Source organism: Camellia sinensis, chromosome 8, assembly GCF_055761805.1.
Source record: "Camellia sinensis isolate YWXY chromosome 8, ASM5576180v1, whole genome shotgun sequence".
Lineage (NCBI taxonomy): Eukaryota > Viridiplantae > Streptophyta > Magnoliopsida > Ericales > Theaceae > Camellia > Camellia sinensis.
In genome coordinates, this window is record NC_138968.1 from 122273441 (window position 1) to 122286465 (window position 13025).

General features: G+C 37.2%; 1 pseudogene across 2 annotated transcripts; it reads left to right on the forward strand.

The window, feature by feature from the left end:
* Nucleotides 1–4386: 4386 nt before the first annotated feature.
* On the forward strand, nucleotides 4387–12742 carry LOC145797080 (DEAD-box ATP-dependent RNA helicase 45 pseudogene; annotated as a pseudogene). Of its 2 annotated transcripts, none has more exons than XR_014338131.1 (3): nucleotides 4387–4731; nucleotides 4844–8662; nucleotides 9487–12742. The product of XR_014338131.1 is annotated as a DEAD-box ATP-dependent RNA helicase 45 pseudogene, transcript variant X1 (transcript). The 2 variants fall into 2 exon arrangements; XR_014338132.1 differs by having other exon boundaries at nucleotides 4646–4741.
* Nucleotides 12743–13025: the final 283 nt, after the last annotated feature.

Below are 13025 nucleotides of genomic sequence, written 5' to 3' on the forward strand. Positions count from 1 at the left end.
ATTATAATAATTCACTTTTTTCATCTTTTTTGGATTATAAAATAAAAGTTAACAATTATTTGAACGGGAAATTATTTCTAATTAAGCAATTAGTCTTCAATCTTTAATCAGATCAATTTTTTGTTTATTTTGAATCAAATAAATCTAACTATCATATTTTGTAAAACCGCTAAAATCGTGGTTAAACCAACAAATCAGTCAAACAAAAAATGATTCAGCCTAATCAGCTAGGTCAAAAAACTAAACAACCTTACACAAAAATCAATTAATTAAAACTTTTAAATTTTATTTTAAAAATGAATAATGTTATATGCACCAATTGATACATTAATTAGTGTACTAACAGATGATATGACATAATTTTATAAGTTTTGGGTATTTATAATTTGTATAATGGGTGTGGTCAGTAATAATGTTGTAATACATGTTGGTACACTAATTGGTAATAGTTTTTGATACATGTAGTACCATCGTTTTAAAATTTAAACTATATTGAATTGAAAATACACAACACTACAATATTAAATGGGAGTATATAATTCACTTTATATAAGTGGAACAACTCACTTTTTCCTTCATTTTTACTATGTGGGATAATGAAATAAATCATAGACTAATTAGAGTTTATTTTTATATGGTTAAATGGAAGTTAGCCAATGTAGATTTTCTTAATTGTTTAAAATTAAAAAAATTAATATGAGATATTGAAACTTTTACAAGGCTCCTTAAATTAGTTTTTATTTTTTTAAAGTCAAATATGGCGACAACTTTGATATCATTATTAAATCAATCGAATAAATCAAAAAATTCAAAACTGAAAACATTTTATATATTAAATATATCGATCACACATTAAAATCCTAACAACCACCCATTACATGATTATCATCCAAACACATAATAAAAATTACTTTTGTAAAATAAATAAATGTCTAAAAGATTTATCAATTTTACATAATTTTATCTTCAGTGGGTAGAAATAATTTTTAAAAATTTTAAATTAATGATTTGCCATTTGAAATTAAGTAATAGTATTTTCAATTATCCTTATTTATAACAAGATTTAAAATTCATGATCAAATGCGTCATAATTAAAAAGTTAGAGATCAAAATAATATAATTTTAAATAATAAATTATAATATATTGTTCAATTTTTATAAAATATATATAATATCTATTGAGTTTTTTATTATATTATATATATAATATAATTTTAATATATATACAATATATAATATATTTTTGTAATTATAAATAGTATTTTTAGTTTTAATTATTAAATTTAAATATTTTTGTTAAATTTCTTATTGTGTTGTGGATCGGGTAAAGTCGGGTGTGGGGGGCAAGCGGAGGAAATGGAGGTGGAGGTGGAGGTGGAGGTGGAGGTGGGGTAGGGGCCTTCGACCCATGCCCTACCTGTTGCCTTACCATCCCTAGTTACGTGGTTGTTAATGTGTTATTTTCTGTTTATTTTTTTTTTATATATATATAAGGTAGATTTGAAATAAATTGATAAAAATATAAAATATAAAGGGTTAAAGTGAAAAAAAACGCTTGAAGGACTAAAGAAAAAAAGTAAAGTGCAATTTACCCTATATGTATATTATGGTTGAGCAATTTATTAGGGTGTGTTTGGTAACGTTTACGTTTTCAGTTTATATTTACAAAAATTTTATAAACAGGTTTTTGTTTATTTTTAGAAAAACATAAACTACAAACGTGTTTGGTAATTGACAAAATGTTTTAAAAAAATTTAAAATATAAAAAAGAGTGAGAAATGGCAAGCGGCGGCAAGTGGCGGCGAAAGACGGTGGTGAAAAGTGGTGACGGTGGGTGGTGGGTAGCTGGTGGTGGTGGTGGTGGTGGTGGGTAGGTGAGTGACGGTGACGGGTGGTGGGTGGTAGCGAGTGGGTGGTGGTGGTGGTGGTGGTGGTGGCAGGTGGTTGGTGGTGGTGGCAGGTGGGTGGCGGATGGCGGTGGTAGGGGGTGGTAGCGGGTGACGGGTGGTGGCGGTTGGTAGCGGGTGGGTGGTGGTGGTGACGGGTGGTGGTGGTGGGTGGGTGGGTGACGGTGGTGGGTGGTAGCGAGTGGGTGGTGGTGGTGGTGGTGACGGGTGGTTGGTGGTGGTAGCAAGTGGGTGGCAGATGGCGGGTGGGTGGTGGTGGCGGGTAGGTGGCGGGTGGTGGTGGTGGTGGTGGGTGGCTGGGTGGGTGGGTGACGATGGCAGGTAGCGGGTGGTAGCGAGTGGGTGGTGGGTGGCTGGGTGACTGACGATGACAGGTAGCGAGTGGTAGCAAGTGGGTGGTGGGTGGTGGTGGCGGGTGGTGGTGGCAGGTGGGTGGTGGGTGGCGGATGGCGGGTGGTGGCGGGCGGGTGGGTGACGGTGGCAGGTGGTAGGTGGTAGCGAGTGGGTGGTTGTGGCAGTGGTGGCGGCAGGTGGTGGGTGGTAGTGGCAAGTGGGTGGCGGGTAGTGGTGGTGTTGGTGGTGGTGGGTGGTGGGTGTTGGTGGTGGTGGTGGTGGTGGGTGGGTGGGTGGGTGACCGTGGTGGGTGCTAGGTGGTAGCGAGTGGGTGGTGCGTGGTGGTGGCAAGTGGGTGACGGGTGGGTGGTGGGTGATGGTGGTGGTGGTGGTGGTGGTGATGGCGGCGGCGGCGAGGGGTGGGTGGTGGTGGTGGCGAGTGGGTGGCAAGTGGGTGGTGGTTGGTGGCTGGTGGTGGCAGGTGGGTGGTGAGTGGTGGTGGCAGGTGGGTGGTGAGTGGTGGTGGCAGGTGGTGGTAGGGGTGGGTGGTAGGTGGTGGTGCCGGAAGACGGTGGTGGAAAATGGTGGCGGGTGGTGGCTAGTGTTGGGTGATAAAAAAAAAAAAAATCAAAACGGAAACACATTTTTCGTGTTTTCATTTTTTGGCCAAATTTATAAACTGAGACAACTAATTTATAAATCAAAAATTTTACCAAACAAGTTTTTATTTGAGTTTTTAAAATTTTTGTAAATATAAACAGAAAATTAAAAACGTAAGTGTTACCAAACGACACGTTAGAATTAGAAATTATATTTACATTGCAAGTTCTGACACTCTTTTAAATTGCACTTTTCAAATTATTATTATTATTATTATTATAATTATTATTATTTTTTATCTCATACACTTATCATAATTTTAAATACTTTAAACTTTATACCAATCAGCTTGCTTGGTTCCATTTTTTTAAAAACAATTTTTAGAAAATTCTACTTTCTTATTTTCTGTATTTTTTTATTTTTACTGAATTTTTTTAATATTTTATGCAAATTTTTTACCTTTTAGACACACCTAACATAAATACACTTAAAAAGTAAAAAAATTGTAAAAAAAATCTTTTAAAAATTCACTAAATACCAAAAATATAAAAAAAAATATAAGAATTCTGTATATTTTTTATATTTTTATGTATTTCTTAATTTTTAAAAATATTTTTTCACAATTTTTTTACTTTTTAGATACATCTAAGTAAGGTGCATTTTAAAAAGTACAAAAAAATGTTTAAAATTTTAAAAAATTCACTAAAAACAAAAAAAAATACGAAAATCAAAAAATTCAGTTTTCAAAAAACTTAATCCAGAAAACTCAAACCAAACACACTGAATAACTTCTAAAGTCTAATTCCATCTCTACATTTGGTTTCTACAATCCCTATCTCCAATTATCATGACGTTCACCTCTCATTGTGAACTTTTTCTCTAGCAAATTTTCTCCCCTAATCTCCTCTCCATGCTGAACTCCTAATACTCTTACAACATCACAAACAAGATCTAAGATTTTCATATATAGAACCAATTTTAAAATTTTTAGATCTAGAAAAAAGAACAAAAAATTTAGATTACCAGAGCTAAACCACTAACTTAGGCCTAGTTTGGGAAGATTGAAAAAAGACAAAAAGTCAAAAAGTCACTATCTTATTTAAATCACATCATCTTATTTAAGTCATATCACCTCTCTAATACATCACTTCAAACCCAACCCAAACCCAATCCATTTTTCATAAAAAGTCAAAAAATGTACTTATTTAGTCTTCCTAAACTAGGCCTTAATATTTAGATTCAGGCAATCGAAATTGAACCAATGACATCTATTTAGTTTCTTAATGTCAAATTGATTGTGTTATTTGAAATATCAACAAACAAATGAAAATGGGAAGGTCAAGGAATTGATTAGAAGTGTTGAAAACGCAGGGTGTAGAAGGAAAAGACTAAGGCCTAGTTTGGGAAGACTAAATAAGTGCACTTTTTGACTTTTTTTGTATTATGTGTAGAAAAAGTAGAGAGGAGATGTTGATTGATGTGACCCAAAAAAGATAAAAAGATGAAATAAGTGCACTTTTTTGGGAGTAGTCAAACTAGGCCTAAGTATAGAGGAGAGGGTTGGAGGTGATATTTGTCGTAACGAGGGATGAAATTGTAACTTGTTAAAAAAGTATAAGATTTAAATGTAAAATTTTAAAATTTAGAGTTCAATTTATTATAGGAGAAATTTAGAATCCAATGTATTATAAGAGTCATATCTCTTGTTATTCAATAATTTTCCAAAAAAAGAAAGAAAAAGAGCTGATTTATTTATTTTAAAATTTTTAAATAGAATAGGATGGAGAGGAACGAAACGAAGAAAGAAACAAGGAAGAGCGTTGCAGGGAAGCGATATTAGGGTTTCTGAACTGTTGCCTTCCTTTCTCTTCCAATTCACCATAATCATCAGGTATATCAAGGTTTGGATGTTATGTTTGTCTCATCATATATCTAGATTTGTAGTTTACGAATTCACTGACTTTTTTGTTTGTTCGTTGTTAACATTGAATAATTTGTATCAGATCTATCTCTTGCACTGTTTGAGAATTTCTCAAACTATACTAGGGTAATCGAAGTATTGATTCATTCAAGCTTGGATTGCACGCTGTGAAAGTTGTTGCAGAGCCAACTAGGGTTTGCTTTGCCATTGCAGGAATTATATATATAGTAATAGAGGTTATTGTTGATTGATGTTCAGTTTATAGTAGTAATGGTAGTGATGGAAGAGTCGAAACGCAAATCATCTAGGAGGGAAGATTCAGAAAGCAGGGAGGATTCAAAGAGTAGGAGTCATCGGAGGGATAGGGAGGAACGTGATCATGAGCGGGAGAGGAATGGAGAGAGGCACAGAGATAAGGACAGAGACCGCCACCGTGGTTCTTCCGATAAGAAGAAAGACAGGGAGAGTAAGCGATCCGAGAGGGAGAAAAGCATTGATGATGACAAGTGTCGGGAGCGGGAAAAACACAAGGATAGGCATAGAGACAGGATCAAGGAAAAGGACAAGGACAGGGAGAAGACGAGGAGCCAGGATGATGAAAGAGCCAAAGATAGAGATAGGGTAAAAGACAAGGAGAGGGACAAGGAGAAGGAAGATAAAGTAGAGGCAGAAAGAGAAAGGGAAAGAGAAAGGGAAAGGGAAAGGGAAAGGGAAAGAGAAAGAGAAAGGGAAAGGGAAAGGGAAAGAGAAAGAGAGAGAGAAGAGAGGGAGAGGGAGAGGGAGAAAAGAGAGAGGGATAGGGCAAAGGAGAGGGAGAGAGAGAGAGAAAGGGAGAGGGAGAGGGAGAAGAGAGAGCGTGAGAGGGAGGAGAGGGATAGGGAGAGGATTCGGGAATCGGAGAAGCGTCAAGATGATAGTAGTGATGATGGTAATGTAAGAGATCATGATAGAAAGAGGCGGAGGAGGGAGGATGACAACAGGGAAAGGGAGTCCGAACGGAGCAGCAGGTCCAAGAGGCATAGGGAGGACATTGGAGATAGTAGCCCCAAGAAAAGGAGTGGTGAAGGCTCATCCGAGAAGAAAGAGGCGAGAACTCGAGAAGAGGATATAGAGGAAGAGCAAAGGAAATTGGATGAGGAGATGGAGAAGCGGAGGAGGAGAGTTCAGGAATGGCAAGAGTTGAGGAGGAGGAAGGAGGAATCAGAGAGAGAAAAGCTTGGAGTAATGTCTAGTGCTGATGAACCTATGGCTGGAAAGGCCTGGACTTTAGAAGGAGAATCTGATGATGAAGAAGCAGCTGCCGAGGAGAAACCAGAAATGGATTCGAACATGAATGGAGATGCCAATCCTATGGATGAGGATAGTGATGCAATGGTACTTGACTCTGAGAGTGGAACTGCAGCACCTGCTTCACAAAATGAGGGTGATGGTGATATGGTGGATGAAGAAATTGATCCATTAGATGCTTTCATGAATTCTATGGTATTGCCAGAAGTTAAGAAGCTGAACAATGATGTTGTACTTTCTGCCTCTGACGAGAAGAATTCAGAATTGAAGAAAGGTAAGAATGATAATCAAAGTAATGGAGAACAGCCCAAAAAAGGTTTGAATAAGTCAATAGGAAGAATCATTCCTGGCGAAGATTCTGATTCAGATTATGGGGACACTGGGAACGATGACGATCCTATTGAAGATGAAGATGATGATGAATTCATGAAAAGGGTGAAAAAGACCAAAGTTGAGAAACTATCAATAGTTGATCATTCAAAGATCGAATATCTCCCATTCAGGAAAAATTTTCATATTGAAGTGAAGGAAATCTCAAGGATGACTTCTGACGAGGTTGCTACGTACAGGAAGCAATTGGAATTGAAGATACATGGAAAGGATGTGCCCAAACCAATTAAGACCTGGCAGCAGACGGGATTATCAACCAAAATTCTTGAGATGATAAAGAAGCTTAACTTTGAAAAGCCTATGCCAATCCAAGCTCAAGCGCTGCCCGTAATTATGAGTGGTCGAGACTGTATAGGTGTTGCAAAGACAGGATCTGGTAAAACACTAGCATTTGTGCTGCCAATGTTAAGGCATATAAAGGATCAGCCACCTCTGATGTCTGGAGATGGGCCTATTGGGTTGATAATGGCACCTACTAGAGAGCTTGTTCAGCAGATCCACAGTGATATCAAGAAGTTTTCAAAGGTAATGGGCGTCAGCTGTGTGCCTGTATATGGAGGTTCTGGTGTTGCTCAACAAATTAGCGAATTGAAGCGTGGGGCTGAGATTGTGGTCTGCACTCCAGGTAGAATGATTGATATACTTTGTACCAGCAGTGGCAAAATTACAAATCTACGTAGAGTTACTTATCTGGTCATGGATGAAGCTGATCGGATGTTTGATATGGGTTTTGAACCCCAGATCACTCGAATTGTTCAAAACACTCGACCGGACCGTCAAACTGTACTCTTCTCTGCTACTTTTCCCCGTCAGGTTGAAATATTGGCACGTAAAGTGTTAAACAAACCTGTGGAAATACAGGTTGGTGGTAGGAGTGTTGTGAATAAAGACATTTCCCAGTTGGTTGAGGTGAGATTAGAAAATGAAAGGTTCTTGAGACTGTTAGAACTGCTTGGTGAATGGTACGAGAAGGGGAAAATTTTGATTTTTGTACACTCACAGGAGAAATGTGATGCTTTATTCAGGGATTTGCTCAAGCATGGTTATCCTTGCCTCTCCCTTCATGGTGCTAAGGATCAGACCGATCGTGAGTCCACCATTGCTGATTTCAAAAGTAATGTATGCAATTTGTTGATTGCAACCAGTGTTGCTGCCAGGGGTTTAGATGTAAAGGAGCTTGAACTGGTAATCAATTTTGATGTTCCGAACCACTATGAAGACTATGTTCACCGTGTTGGTCGGACAGGACGAGCTGGCCGAAAAGGCTGTGCTATCACATTTATTTCTGAGGAAGATGCAAGATATGCACCGGATCTTGTGAAAGCATTGGAACTTTCTGAGCAAGTTGTGCCGGATGACCTGAAAGCTCTTGCTGATGGTTTCATGGCAAAGGTGAATCAGGGACTTGAGCAAGCCCATGGGACTGGTTATGGTGGAAGTGGTTTTAAATTTAATGAAGAGGAGGATGAGGTGAGAAGAGCAGCAAAGAAAGCACAGGCAAAAGAGTACGGCTTTGAGGAAGACAAGTCAGATTCAGAAGATGAAGATGACGGGGTCAGAAAGGCAGGCGGTGACTTATCTCAGCAAGCAGTCCTTGCTCAAGCAGCTGCCCTTGCTGCTGCATCTAAAGTGAGTGTGGGTATGTCGGTACCTGCCTCAGCTGGTCAACTGTTTCCAAATGGTGGATTACCTGTTTCTCTGCCAGGTGTTCTTGGTTTAACAATACCTGGTCCGGCAGCAGTTGTGACTGGGACTGCAATTACCGCAGGTGATGGGGCCGCTAGGGCAGCAGCATTGGCAGCTGCCATGAACTTGCAACATAACTTGGCCAAGATTCAGGCCGATGCCATGCCTGAACATTACGAGGCAGAGTTGGAGATAAATGATTTTCCTCAAAATGCTCGTTGGAAAGTGACGCACAAGGAAACTTTGGGTCCGATTTCTGAATGGACTGGAGCTGCCATTACGACTAGGGGTCAGTTTTTTCCTTCTGGTAAGGTTCCAGGACCAGGGGAACGGAAGCTGTACTTGTTCATAGAGGGCCCTACTGAACAGTCCGTGAAAAGGGCAAAAGCAGAACTGAAACGTGTGTTGGAGGACATCACGACCCAAGCATCATCTCTTCCAGGTACAGCCCAGCCAGGCAGGTACTCGGTTTTGTAAGAATCAGGCTTGATTCTCTGGATGCTGGAGTATTGTTTATTTCCTGCTCTGATAACTCAAGGTTAGTTGCTTTAAGTTTAATTATGGTTAATAATTTGCTTTTGGCATTTAGTTTCATCCGTAGGTTTTTTTTTTTTTTTTGTGGGACTTGTATGGAATACCTTTTTTTTATGATTAAAAGCCAAAGTTCTTGGTCAGTTTTCAAAATTGGGAATTGCTATTAGTTATCCACTCACGAGCTGTGTGCTATGAAATCTACAAACGAAACAGTTTAGATTTTTTTTTTTTTTGGGAAAAAAATTGAAGCAGTTTTGTATGGCATGACGGTCCTATGTAATTGTTCATGTGTTGGCATTTTCAGAAATTAAAAAAAAAAGGATAATAAGCTTCACCAACTTTAGTTGTAGGCTTTATATAATAAATACAGATAATTATGAAATGTTTTGGAAGTATTGGTCATGCATCCATAGCTTAGTACTTTCCATAAAAATCAACTGGACTGCTCTGTTTCCATGTGCTTACCTGCTTGCCCTTTTTAGCATGAGAGAGAACTTGCAAGATTATGGGCAAGGGTGCCTATTTTTGGTTCATATCATATCTAAATCTTTATAATTCTTTATTAGTCATCGCCTCTTTTGCTAAATAAAATATCCTTGTCCTTGCTTCAAGGGAGGATTCAAGCCTATGCTTGAGTCTGCTATGTTCTCTATGCTTGTTTTCTTTGCTATAACAGATTATTATCACAATAGTAAATTTTTTCCCCTTTGAGCTTCCTTTTGCTGTAGTCCATTTTAAGCATGCAGTTCTGACTTGTCTTTTGTTGCATTTTCATTCATTTTGGTTTTCACTGTTGGATCTGGTGTGAATAATCTTTTCTGTTTGTAGGTTGGGGAAAGGGAGAAGCATTGAGAGAGAAATTCTATTGGCATATCTTTTTGGCAAATCTTGTTCAGGAACTATGGATATGATTATATAGTATTCTGATATTCCGACCAGATTGTTACAGATTTATAATGTTGATGCCATTGGATGTTCGTTGCGGAGCTTGTTCTAAGTTTTGTAATTATGAACCTCCTAGTCAACCAAAAAGGAAAAAGAATTATAATGTTTGTATTGATACATTGATTAGGCACTGATGCCTCTACTTTAAAAAGTTTAGTAAGATAGTAATGCCTTTTTCTTTCTTCTTATTTTTTATCTGATTTAAATCTAAAAACCCTCAGATTTATTTTGAAGACTGGAAGATTAATGAAGCTTTCATTCTGAAAGAATTCAAGACAATCACTGATTTAGGTGGTGGACTTGAAGCTTTCGGAATCCTTATATGATCGTCTATAAATGCAGATATAGATTAGGGATATAGTTTCTACTCAAGGTACTGCTGCGCTAATATGAATCCCATCTCTGTCTCCTTCCATACCATGGAAGCCCTTTTTTTCTTGTTATCCTTTGTCAGTAGCCCAGCTTTTTGCAATGCCCACCAACAGCAGAATGAGATTTTCCAGCGACAACATGACTATCAACCTAATCTTCATACATCATATGCAACATCAGCATCACTATGAATTGATGCAAGTGATGATTTTGGAAAAGACATCAATGCCACCACTCGATATGCTTGCCAAAAGGGTCAAGACTACTGCGAGAGGTCAGAGACTGCTTAAGCTCCAGGAATGTGAATATAATCATGTACAAATATTCTGCTTGGAGCAAGTCATCTCTCTCTCTCTCTCTCTCTCTCTCTCTCTCTCTCTCTCTCATATTAGTGTTTGAATGATAGTTTATCTATATGATTCCTATATTTTGGCATTACATTTTTCCGGAACATGCATTTTTTTTACATTTTCGTGCAGAGTGCTTGAAGATGCCTGCAAAACTGATGCCAATGGCTGAGCTATTTTTGGTGGTGGCATTGACAATCCTGACCTTGCAGCGGAAATGGGTATTGCCTCATCTACTTCATGATTCATCTCCTTGTTTATAGTCATTGCTGTTGCCCCAACTATCGTTCCTTTATATAATACTTATATATGTATATATCTGTTGGAGTGTTTATTTGGTCGAGTGTTCTTGAACATGAACCTCAACAAGCAATGAATTCACCTGTTTTCCCCCTGCTGGTGAACTGTTGACTTTAAGTTAGGTTCTTTCTGTAATGAATAATGTTGATGTGAACATGATGCTAGGATGACAATTTCTTTGCCATGCCTTTATTTTGTTCTGGTATTAGTAATTTAAATACTAAATATATCAACTTTCAACTAATTGAACCATCAATAGATATGAATTATGATGTATCAAGAATGACCTAGGTATACGACATATGGTTATCTAACTATATGTTGTTACACTTGCACACAATTCCGTTGCTAAGCACGAATGTAGATATAAGGGAGTGCATTGCTTAATAAATGAATATGCTTCGGTGGTGCTTGTTAAAAGAATGGGTTAATTTATTATAGGGTGTTTGATACATTCTTAGCATCAGGAAAAAACTTGCAAAAAAAAAAAGAGGAAAAAACGAAAATTTGAAAATCCGAACAAAAAATCTGGGTAAAGTAAAGCACTCTAAACCAGAGAAGTTACCACCAATGGTAAATGTCACCACCACATATTTTTCATAGAAGATGAGATATAAAAATTCTGCAAAGATAGACTTTTCCTTGGCTTCTTATTAGTTACATTTATAAGAAGTTTTGGTTATTAACATGTAATGGATAGTGATGCAGATGGAACTTTAAGGATTATATATTTTATTTTTATTATTATAAAACTTGTATGTGATTAGCTATGAAGCACCGACATTTTAAAACTAGTGCCGTATCCGTGTCGGATATACAGACATTTCGGAGACACTTGGACACTTTGGGAATACATATAGAACGCACCACGTGGCGTGTTCTTTTATTTAATGAATTTATTTTTAGGAGACACACCTAGAACACTTCGGGGACACACTAGGGACATGTCAAGTTGTCTTTTTTCTCATTTTATTTAGTGCTTTTGATGAATGTTAAATGTTTATTATTTTTTTCTTACATTTAAATACTTAATAGATCATTCATAAAAAAAGATATAAACTATAAGTGTTCATTTAAATGTGCTTTAAGAAAAAATAATAAAATAGAATTAGAGTTAGTTTTTGTGAATGTTGATTGCTTGTGGATGTAATATTAATCTAAAAAGCAAATAAAAATATATGAAAAAATATTTTATTGTTGTGTCTCTGTCATGTATGTGTCACAATTTTTTTGAAATCGCCGTGTCCCGTGTTTGCATCCATGTCCGCATCTGCATCTGTATCCGTATCCGTATCCGTATGTCGTGCTTCTTAGTTGATTATGAATATTTCGATTTAATGTTGAGTTGTCTAGAATTAGTATTTGTTTGGTATTTATACTATTCTACTGTAATTAGTATTACTTGATCTACAAGACTGATCATTAGTTTCCTAATATATATTTTCCCTTTTTAGTATTCCCTAATTGGATTTATATTATTATGAATAAAGTTGTAATCTTTAGGGCTCTTCAATTTTGTCCTGGAATTCTTTTGAGAGTTCTTTACCGTTTTCTTATAATTTTAGCAATCATAGGATTTAACAAATTTGTTGAAGAGTTGTGTTTGTATTGCTTTAGATTCTGCGCTTTACATTTTTTGTTACGTAGAGCCTTGGTCGATTCCTTATGGTACTTGAAGCTTGTGGCGGTTACATGGGATGTACAACTAGAGGCATAATTCCAACACTTCAAGCTTTGTCGATTGAAACAACAAAAATCGCTTGGAGGTTTGCTTTGATGTGGTGACAGAGCAGCTCGTTGCCTTGCCATTGCTGTTGGTCAATCTCAGAATTGTTTGTTGAATCGACGATATGTTAATAGAAATCATGCTAGTGATTTTTCCAGTCGCTTTTTGTTACCAAAAATGTTTGGGGATTGGTTTGAGGGGCTGATAGAGCAACTCGTCGCTTTGGCCATTGCTATTTGTCAATTTAAGAATGGTTCACTGAATTGACGATATGTTAATAGGAATCACTATTTTGTCGACTTCAGACTCGTTAGGAATCACTATTTGTCAACTTCAGAATCGTTCGTTTAATCGATGATATGTTAATAGGAATCATGGTAGTAGATTTCTTCAATAGTTTCACTCAAGTTCCTCTATTTATATGGGTAGAGGGAACCCTCTGATATTTATTTGACTGAACGCTCTTACACTTGATCCATTTTTAGTTGTATTTGGTATCCAATACAGTTTATATTTATGTATAATTATGTAGGGAGCTACTATATGGTGCACCCTTAAGAAAGGGAGTATTGTATGTATCCTTTATTAACCACAACGTTCGTAACAAATATCATAATTTTTCCCTTAGCATTTGTCACTGCAAACATTCAAATAACACTTGCATCAATTTTAGTTAA